Source organism: Sorex araneus, chromosome 1, assembly GCF_027595985.1.
Source record: "Sorex araneus isolate mSorAra2 chromosome 1, mSorAra2.pri, whole genome shotgun sequence".
Taxonomy (NCBI): Eukaryota; Metazoa; Chordata; class Mammalia; order Eulipotyphla; family Soricidae; genus Sorex; species Sorex araneus.
Window position 1 is genome coordinate 235,725,653 of NC_073302.1, and position 11,569 is coordinate 235,737,221.

The 11,569-nt window shown below is 34.5% G+C and overlaps 1 pseudogene; it reads left to right on the forward strand.

Annotated features, from left to right (window-relative positions):
- The first annotated feature begins 1,045 nt into the window (after positions 1-1,045).
- LOC101540286 (T-complex protein 1 subunit zeta-like) lies at positions 1,046-9,939 on the forward strand (annotated as a pseudogene).
- The last annotated feature ends 1,630 nt before the right edge of the window (positions 9,940-11,569 follow it).

Consider the following 11,569-nt stretch of genomic DNA (forward strand, 5'->3'; position numbering starts at 1 on the left):
TAAAATGCCTCCACTGACTGCAATTCCTTGCAGGTGTTTGCACTTGTTAGGTGGAATGCTACCTGATTCAATGATTTTTAAAATGAGGTCAGTTAGATATTTAAATCTTATTAATTTTGTGTTTAACAGCCTTCATTTATAAAGATGTAGACTATGTAATTTAATGGATTTTTGTATTTGAACTATTCTCCATGTAAAATGGTAATTATTCACATCTCAACAATTAGGGCCCAGAGACATTTGGAAGCATATCTATTGTACTTATAATGATAGTAACTATCAAAGTCAGTAAATACTGCTATAGCAACAACAGCTGCATTTGCTGCCAAGATTCTGCAAACTTTATTCTAGGACAGAGCTAAAAGCTTTCTATGTATTTTCTCATTTAAACCCATCATAATGCTATATGGCAGGGAAAATTAATATATTATAGATGAAGAAATCATATTTATGAAGGTTAAATTGCCCAGGGTCTCAGAACTTTTGAATGGGAAAGCAATATGACAGAAACTGATACCATATTCTAATAGTAAATAGTTACTCTAAAAAAGTGTTATTTTTACATAAATGACTGATTAATTGGCTTTGATTGACAGAAAAAGTTGAGTTTTTAATGGTGCGGTATAACAGACAATGCTACCTATCATGAAGGAAGCATCTCCAAAGTTAAAGTTGAACTATTTACTCAACTTCAGTTAGAAAAAGTCATCAAGCAGTTGTTAATTTTAATTCATGTCTTATTCAAATGCAAGAGTACTATTTGGGAAAAAATGCTGGTCAGTGAAAGGAGTCATCAAAAAGTGAAGAAAACATGTCTATTGTGTAAGACATAAGAAGTTGTGCAATATTCTGACTGGTAAAAAATAGATATATCATAGTTATTCAGTTGATCAAAATATATTTCTCCTATCTATTTGAACTTCATCAACAGTGATGGTCTCAGAGTGCCCCCATTTCCACAACCTCAGAACTTTCTAGGTATGTGAGTGATAATGACATTTTTTGTTAGTGAATGTAACTTTTGCTAATTTCCTAAGGATCGGGAATGGCCAGGGAAATCTTTAGTGAGTATAAGGTGAGTCTTTCAGCCCCATGCTCCTCACCTCCAAGAAGAAAAAAAGGGGCTGGAGATAAAGTTCAATGGCCAGTAACAAATGAGTTTATGAGTCAGTCATGCTTATAGAAAGAAACTTCTATACAAGCTGCAAAAGAGGGACAATCTGAGAGCTTCCAGATTGCTGAATAAGATGCTCTGAGGGAAATAGCAGCCCTGTAGAGGCCAGGGAAGTGCTGCACCTGCCAGCCCATCTCTTGCTCTGGGTTTCTCTTTTGTCTGCCTGTTAACTAGAGTTCCTTAATATCTTTTGTAATGAACTGATGAATCAATGAGAAAAACAGATGTACTGAGTACTGTATGCCACTCTAGTAAATTAATTGAACCTAACGATGGGTTTGGGAATGATAGCCAGTTGCAAACAAATATAGATACCAAGACACTAAGCAAGTCATAAACCTGGAAACAAAGATTTATGATAAAATAAAGGAACTTATGATATAGAAAGAATTCAAAGCTTTCAATTAAGTAGCCCAAGAGTTATCCTCTTGTCTTTAAACTTATGTGCTCAGCAAAAAAATCTATAGTGTATTTACACTGCACATATTCCTATTAGTAGGGCATATTTTAGGAACCTCTGTGTCCAAATCCCATGAAATCACTCTATTCTTATTTTTGTAAAGTTGATTGAGGCAGGAGGAATAATCTTAAAATGTGGATTAAATAATTGAGGAACACTTGGATCTTGATAGATCATTCATATGTTATTTTCATCTTTAATACTCTAAATTGCACACTCTCTACACTTGACACTTTACTATTTCAAATTCACCTAAACACACCTGACAATTAGTTCATTTTATTTCCAACTCCTGCTTCCTTTTCACACCTCTGCATGAACCTTCTTTGTCCTTCAGTAGTTTTTAATGGAAAGTTTATGATAATTCAACTACGAGTAATAATGATGGTACCTTATATTTGTAGAGACTGTCATATAATTCAAAATGATTGCATATCTATTACTTCATTTGACCGTCTTGAAGTGAAAAATGAGGATTTTTGTGCCCTTGAAAGCTTACTTTCTACAGTTTTTTTTTATAGAAATTAAAGAGACAGTCATGTCTATGATAATCTCATGCAGTAAAAAAGTTCCAGGTTGGAAGTCCTTATAATCTATGTTATTCTCCATTTAAACATTAATTCTTGGGGCCGGAGCGATAGCACAGCGGGTAGGGCGTTTGCCTTGCACGCGGCCGACCCGGGTTTGATCCCCGGCATCCCATATGGTCCCCCGAGCACCGCCAGGAGTAATTCCTGAGTGCAAAGCCAGGAGTAACCCCTGAGCATCGCTGGGTGTGACCCAAAAAGCAAAAACAAAACAAAATAAACATTAATTCTTATTTCTCTCCTAATGAGTTTATGCTAACAAAGCATTTTTTAATGGTTCAGGACTATCATGATTACATTATACATAAAGACATTATTTTATAATTTCCTAGGACATTTTTTGAAATCAAAAAGAGCTTAAAAGCAAATTGTTTTATCTTTAAAACTGGTCTCACTTGAAAGCATTTGTAACATCATGGGACACTTCACTTTGGTAATTAAAAATGCCTTAGTGTTTTGGAATAACTAAGCAGTAATAAAATTTTAAGTCATCTGCTTAATTTTTAGATTCATTTAATTTAAGGCAATTTGAATGCATTTTCACTAATTGCACTCGCTATTACCAAGTTGGAGTTTGGGGAAAATATTCTTGGTTTTAACTTGCAAATCTTTCATAGTAATTGTTTTTAAATAATAGAGATCAGTCTTTCACCATGTAACTCTATCATAATATTGTAATACTATGGAATATGTAATACATAATATGTAATACATTATAGTATGTAATACATAATATGTAATACTGACTGTATTAAAATGGCTTACTTTTTCTACCTGTCTGAAACATTGACTAATCATCTTAAAGGTTATAAATGTTTGCCATTGGGAAAAAGTATGTCCTTAAACTTTTGAGTTTTAAGTTGCCTTATGCATTAAAACTGAACATAAATTGAAATCTTGAAGTATAATTTTATGACACTACATTGCATTTGTTTCATTTGTTTGTTTGTTTTTCTCTGCTTCAGTTTCCACCCCACACCTGGAAAAGAATTCATTGTATTTTCATGTGAAATATTGAACTTGTCATATTAGATTTTTTTCCATGTTAATTTTTATACTTTATAAAATTCTGAATAACAATATACATACTAAAAATCACTTTTAGTGAGCCCTATAAATAAATAGGTATGTTAGTAAGTAAACTAAAATGAGTGTCCTTAGTTTTTTTGTTTTTACTATTTTTTAAAATTTGTTTTAATTTTATTAAATTACCATGAGATAGTTACAAGCTTTCATGTTTGGGTTACAATCTCACAACAATCAAACACCTATCCTCCACCAGTGCACATTCCTCACCACCAATATTCCGGATAAAACCCCCTTTCCCACCCTCCCCCTGACTCTATGGCAGAGTATCCTTAGTTTTAAGAGGTAGATACAAGTAATTTTCAATGAATTGGTAAAATGACTAAAATTAAATTGAAAAAATACAACTAATAGATGTGAGAGGTTGTATAGATGAAACGAGAATAATATGAGATGATAAGTGTTAAAGCTAAATTATGGGTACATGAAAATAATTGTTAATCTTCCTTCTGTTTGAATTTATGTCAGTAGATGCAGGGTGGAAGTTTGGGGCTAAACATGAGCTATTTCCTCAACCCCGACCCTTCACCAGAATAACTGCTTCTCTTCAAACTCCAACCCACCCCCTCCCCTAACCCCAGTCCTGCCATCCACAGTATGCTCAGTTCTGTGGAACAGTTCTCAACAAAAAAATGCCTTTGGCCATTTGTTATTCCCTTAGTGTAATTCTATATCCCACATATGAGAGAGATCACTCTGTATTTGTCCCTCCTCTGACTGACTTCATTCAGTATGATCTCCTCCAGTTCCATAAAATTGTAGTAACATATTTGTATCCATAGTAACAAATTGAATGTTTTATGTCTTTTCCTATAGCTGATAATGTTCCTCTGTGTATATATACTTTAGGTTCTTTATCCAGTCACCTGTTCTTGAATACTTAAGTTGCTATTTTGGCTATAGATGTTGGATATTGTGAATAGCACTACAAATGAAAATAGAATAGTTTTTTGTTTGTTTAAACCAGGATCCTGGGCTGGAGATATAGCACAGTGGGTAGAACGGTTGCCTTACACGTGGCTGACCCGGGTTCGATTCCCAGCATCCCATATGGTCCCCTGAGCACTGCCAGGGGTAATTCCTGAGTGCAGAGCCAGGAGTGACCCCTGTGCATCGCCGGGTGTGACCCCAAAACCAAAAAAAATCCCAAAAAAACAGGATCCAAATTTAGTCCACATCTTTGAATTGAGTTTATGGTTTTTAAGTTTCTTAATTCATTGGTATTCTCTTTTTATCTCTCCAAATAAATTATTTGTTGAAGAAATTTGGGGGTATGCTTTACAGAATTTCATACAGACTGAATTTTGATATTTACTTTCAACATAATCCTTTATACGTTGTATTTTCTGTAAATTGATAATTGTATTGTATCTAGAAGCATAACTTATAGATAAAATTGTGGTTCAATAATATTTTGTAAGACTACTTGTAAATTGTTTTCTCTTACTGGGAGTTACCAATATCCAGTTATCTCTCTTCTCTTAATTTTTGTTTGTTTATAGCATGGGTAACAGAAGTTTAGAATGCCTGCATAAATATCTCATTTGGAATTGCAAATGATAATAAACACAACTAGCATATTCTAATTATGTTATTTTTTTCTTCTCATCTGTTTGGTTATATGTTGATAAAATTCATACAACAAAGACAAGATTAATAGTTTATTCTTTAATGTTGGTTTTTAAAATTAATGAATTTATTCAGTAGAATTTCTATTAGTAATCAGTATTATTTAGTGTTACTAGAATTTATAAATTTACACAATTAGAATGCCTCAATGTTAACTATATAGGTGTGTGTTTAAATGCATTTTAAGACAAAATAATCATTAATCTATAGTCATGATTTTGGTTTGAATTCACTACTGCAGCATTCCACATTTATGGTTTCACCTAATATCTGTGTTCTCCTTTTCCACAGTAGATCGCAAAACAATGGGAATGATGGAATATCATAGAGCTAGTCATTTTTATTTCAAAATATATACATCAGAGTTTCAATATGAGAATATCAGCACTGTCACTACCACTACAATATTATAAATGAGATAGTTAATATTCATTTTATAATTATCCCTTCTATAATGTTATATTACAAATTGAATACATATTGGTCTTATTTAAATCATTTTTGCTTTTAAGAATCACTTTTTCAAGTTTAATTTTTCTATGATTTTATTATATTAATGGTTCTCAAATATTAATAAAAGGAGTACTACCTTCTATCCTGTTGTGTTCTTTCATTATATATGTATGTCTATATATACATATGTTTCATGTGTGTATATATGTGTATATACATATATACATAAAAATATAAGAATATGTATGAGAATATAAGAATATATGTGTAATAATATGAGAATATATATGCATATATTATTATTTTGTTTGGAGACCACATCAAGTATTGCTCAGAGATTACTCCTGAGTCTGTATTCAGAAATCACTCCCGGTGGGCTCAGGGAACCATATGAGATGCTGAGGATAGAACCCCATGGACTATTTGCAAGGCAAGAGCCCCACCCTCTACACTATCTCTCTAGCTCCAATTATTTTATGAATACCATAGCATTCTATTTCATGGATATACCATAGTTATTCAAGCAGTCTCTTATTATATACTTACTGAGTGCTTTTTATCTTTAGTTTTATGAACAATGTTGTAATATAATGTGCATCTATCATTTTTTACTTTTTGAGGATAAGGAGAATAAATATATGTCTAGATCCATTTAGAAAAACTTCTTAAAATTCTGTTAAAAATTACTTTTCTGGGGCCTCTCTGGCTCCTGATGAGTTCGTGAATGGCCATGATCCCAGAGACTCGGAAACAAATCTTGGAACCCACAGGCTTTTGGCAGAAATCCCTCCAGATTTAATTATTAAAATTTCAGAATTCCAAAATCTCGCAGCTGCTACTGCAGCCACATAACATCATATGCTTTCCATAATCAGCAATAGAAAACAAGGTGTCTAGTGTTGCCTTTTCGGCAGATCTAAGTGTTGGGGAAAAATCTCAATTAACAATGGTGGGGCCACTGTCAAAATATTGAATGCAATCAAAGTAGAGAGAGTGACATGGACATCATCTGCCACACAGGTAGGGAGAAGGTGTGGGATGAGGGGTATACTGGAGTTTTTGGTGGTGGGAAACGTGCACTGGTGAAGGGACGGTGTTTCATCATTGTATAACCGAGTCTTAAACCCAAAAGCTTTGTAACTGCTCTCACTGTGATTCAATAAATAAATTTTAAAAAAGAAAAAGAAAAGAAAAAATGAAAAAAAATTACTTGACTGACAACTTTGTCAGATATTTCCAAATTCCCTTTCCTAAAGGAGTTTTGCATAACTGAACACACTGGCATGTTCAGTGTCCTTTTTCTCTTACCAGAGTAGAATGTTTTTAAAGTTTTGGTGCTGTACTAATTTCATAGGTAAGAAATGACATCTCATTGTAGGGTTTTTGTCTGTTGTTTGTTGCCTGAGATTCAACCCATACATGATTTACCTCTGAATTACCTTCCCAGAGCTCTCAGTACAGTTTAAATACATCTTTCCCTCTCAAGCAACCCTTATTATCTTTTAATATGTTTAAAGCCACTTGAGATTGCCACTATTTTGTGAATTTTCTATTTGTTTTAGGACTGGAGCCATAGCATAGCGGGTAGGGCATTTGCCTTGCATGCAGCTGACCCCAGTTCGATTCCTCTGTCCCTCTCGGAGAGTCCAGCAAGCTACTGAGAGTATCCCACCCACATGGCAGAACTTGCCAAGCTCACCATGGAGTATTTGGTTTGCCAAAACCAGTAACAACAAGTCTCATAATGGAGATGTTACTGGTGCCCACTCAAGCAAATCGATGAACAACGGGACAACAGTGCTACAGTATTTGTTTTATAATCCGTTCTCTATAATTTTTTTCTATTTTTCAATAAGTACTGAGTTGTTGAACTTTTGAATATGTCTTACCATTTTTTTTATCTCATTTTGTTTAATTTTCCAGTTAGGTAATTGTGAAAATAAAACTGTAATAGAATTTTTATTCACTTGGACAATTTTTTAAAAGATTTTGCCACAATTTTATAACAAGATATATCAGCAGTTATACTTTTTATTGCTACTAACACTTATTAAAAAATTTTAGACGACAACTTTTAAAAATATCAAGTTTCTAAATATTTTTCTAGGTGTTCCATGATGAATTTACTTGATAAATGACTTAAGGTTTTAGATTCTTGTCAATAGTGTTAATAGTTTGGCACCTACAACCTAGCTGTGTAGATATCAAAAAAGATCGATTTACTGTGAAGTCTGAAAGACTGAAGTTACTTTTGTTTGTTTGTTTGTTTGTTTGTTTGTTTGTTTGGAGGCCAGACTTGACTGTGGTCAGGGCTTACTTTTAACTCTGTGCTCATGCATCGCTCTTGGTAGGCTTTCGAGAACATAAGGGATGCTGGTGATTGAACCTGCATGTAAACCCTATCCACTATACTATTTTCCTAGTCCCAAAGACTGAAGTTTAAAATTCTGGCTAATACAGGCAAGTTGTTAAACTAATTTGAGTTTCAGTTTTATCATATGCAGTATATTGAGACAATATACCTTTCACATAGAATCAGTGAGAAAGTTTAGTGATAACGTCACTGTGTCAAAAATGTGGGCTGGACATATTTTCATACTGCTTAGGTTGTTAATAAAATGAAGGCATTGTTTGCCTTATCAGACTAGCAGTTATCTATGATCAAATTACTTCCCTATGATTTCTCTGCTTACTTTTAACAGCCTGCATAAACCAAATTGCTATTACTTGCTGGTATGATTGCTTGGAAACCCACTGATTTATTTAATATTATGCCTCCATGCACATTGTATTCATCAGGCACTGTTCTGTGTATAGAGATACAAAGATTAGATATGATTCTCACTTAGAAGGAGCGTTCATAAAATAAGAGAGGCTAACAAGTAAACAAATGAAAATAGCACCATGTTATTTTTGCAGACAGAGATATACATATATTATTGCTGGAGCACAGAACTTCTGATTCAACCTGAGATAATCAAAGTCTCCCAATCAGATAATGATAATGTAAAATACCAAGATCAAAGATTAGTTAGTAGTATGACAAAGGAATTCTAGAAAAAGGAACCAGGGTGGAAAAACATTCAAGAGTTAAAGGAGGGCTGTGCAGGCCTACACCCTAAGGCCAAAGAGCTCAAGCCAAGAAGCATCAGCTCAGCCTGAGGTCTGCAGGATGTGCTGAAGTTTACTTGGGCCTAAAGGTACCATAGAGATCCTTGTTTCTGATGCTGGAGATGTCGAACTTATTAAAGATGGCAGTGTGTTGCTTCATGGAATGCAAATGCCGCATTCAGCAGCCTCCTTAATAGTCAAAGTGGAAACAGCCCTGCGTGACATACCTGGTGATGGGTCACTCTCAGTGTCCCAATTATTGGGGTGCTGCTGGAACAGGTAGATCTCTATAGTTACGAAGGTCTTCATCCAATGACAAAACAGAAGAATTGGAAGCTTGAAAGGAAAAACAAACTTCAATTTTTAGAATACATCAAAGAAGCAAAAGGTTGGACAGGAAAATACTTATAGATGTGATCAGAGGATCTCTACATAATAAAGCTCATGCAAAACTTGCCAATGTCTTACAAAGGCTATAGTGGGTTCTGTTTTTGCCATTAAAAAGCAATATGAACTTTTCATGGTTGAGATCATGGAAATAAAACATAAAACTGAAACTGTTACAAGCTTACTCAGTAGTCTTTTGGGAAATGGGGCATAGCATTCAGATTTGGGGGAAAAAAAGAGTACAAATGCATACATTCTTACCTGTAAATGTGTCATTGGAATACGAAAAAACATAAGTAAATTCTGGCTTTTAAATTTTTTTTACAAGAATACTTATGAGAGAGAAAAAATTGTAAAAGCTGAAAAAAATTGAAGTTAGAGTAAAACTTAATAGAATTGAAAAAAATGTTTAGTGATTCAGATCATGGATTTCTTATTAATCAGAAGGAAATTAACCCCTTCTCCTTAGATGCTCTTGACTAAACCAGGCATAGTGCTCTGTGCATAGCCAAAAGGAAAAACATGAAATGAAGAATTGTTGCTTTTGGTGGGCTAGCTTTAAGGTCTTTAGATGACCTAAATCCCCACTATTTGGGACATCAGGACTTGTCTATAAATATATATTAGGAGACATTTACCTAAACTGAGAAAGGTATTAATTCTTGCTCTCTGACTTTATTGATCAAAGGATCAAATAAGTGCACATGCACTCAGATGTAAGAAGCTGTAACAGATAGCTTGAGAGCTGTTGCCAATGCTGTTGCTGATGGCTGTGTACTGGGAGGTGGTGGTACAGTGGAAGTGACAATGGCAGAGCCTCAACTAGATACAAGCTCAGTGTAAAGGGAAGGGCTCAACTTCAAGCATTTAATGTTTTACTACTCATTATTCCCAGGGATCTTACTCAGAACTTCTGTTTTGACCTTCAGGAAACACTAGTTAAACTTTATGCAGAGCATTCAGTATCAGATTGGCTTCTGCATGTTGACTTGAACACAGGTGAGCCTATGGGAATAGCGGAAGTAGTCATATGGGATGACATATTGTACTGAAACAACTTTGGGATCAACAGTACAGTGGATAGGGTGTTTACCTTGTACACAGCAAACTTGGATTCAATGCATCGCCTGACATGTGGTCCCCAGATATGACCAGAAATGAGCCCTGAGCACAGAGCCAGGAGTAAGCCCTGAGTTCTACTGGCTATGGCAGAAGAAGGAGAAGAAGGAAGTGGAGGAAAAGGAAGAGGAAATGGAGAAGAAACAACTTTATTTCTGCACTGTAATTGCCACCAAAGAAAGTCAAAAGAAATAGGCTTGGGGCTGGAGTGTTAGCACAGCTGGTATGGCATTTGCCTTGCACACTGCCGACCTGGGTTCAATTCCCAGCATCCCATATGGTCCCCCAAACACCGCCAGGAGTAATTCCTGAGTGCATGAGTCAGGAGTAACCTCTGTGCATTGCCGGTTGTGCCCCAAAAAGCAAAAGAAGAAAGAAAGATAGAAAGATAGAAAAAGAGAGAAAGAGAGAAAGAAATTTAGAAAGAAGGAAAGAAAGAAAGAAAGAAAGAAAGAAAGAAAGAAAGAAAGAAAGAAAGAAAGAAAGAAAGAAAGAAAGAAAGAAAGAAAGAAAGAAAGAAAGAAAGAAAGAAAGAAAGAAAGAAAGAAAGAAAGAAAGAAAGAAAGAAAGAAAGAAAGAAAGAAAGAAAGAAAGAAAGAAAGAAAGAAAGAAAGAAAGAGAGAGAGAGAGAGAAAGAAGGAAGGAAGGAAGGAAGGAAGGAAGGAAGGAAGGAAGGAAGGAAGGAAGGAAGGAAGGAAGGAAGGAAGGAAGGAAGGAAGGAAGGAAGGAAGGAAGGAAGAGAGAGAAAGAGAAATAAAGAAAGGAAGGAAGAGAGAGAAAGAGAGAAAGAAAGAAAAGAAAGAGGCTTAGGTGATGAAGTTGAAGCCAGGTCAGGAAGAAAGGGACTGAATTTAAGTGTTTTTAGCTACTAAGTCCTACCATCATGAATCATTAGCAACTAAGTTCTACCAACCAAGTTCTACCATATGGTAAGGGTCATATTTTTCTAAAAGTCACTGTAGCTTCATTATGAAAAGTTCTTTGGATATATCATACAGGATTTTATCATCATTGATTGATTCTGTTGTTCAATAATTATTCATTGGAGTTCTGCATGTTCCAGGCCTATAGTAGTTACAGAGTAATAATTTAATGGAGACTTGAACTGCAGCATTGATAATATGAATCAAGAATTTGTTGATGTAGCAGATAGATAAGGTAGAGTGAATGCAGAGAAAAATCTGGTTTGTTCATCTATATTGATTACTTTTGAGGAGGAATTTTCCAGGTTAGTTTCATTTTAACTGTTTGGTGAAGTTAAATAGGCACTTCAATAGAAGCATAAATTTTTCAAGTGTACACTTTGACACACACTTCTATACTCCTTGATATAATTCAACAGATTTAGATTATCAGCATTTACGTCAAGAAATAAAACATGATAATTCTCCCAAAATTCTCTTTCATGTTTCTTTATAATCAATCAGTAACAGTCTCTGAATTATAAAAATGTCAGTGTTTTATTCAATTTTATAAATTTCTGGTATGTAAGTAGTTATACTTCTTAGAATGTGTTTTCCTTTGTGTCAGTTTGTTTCAGTATTATTTTTATGACATTCAACT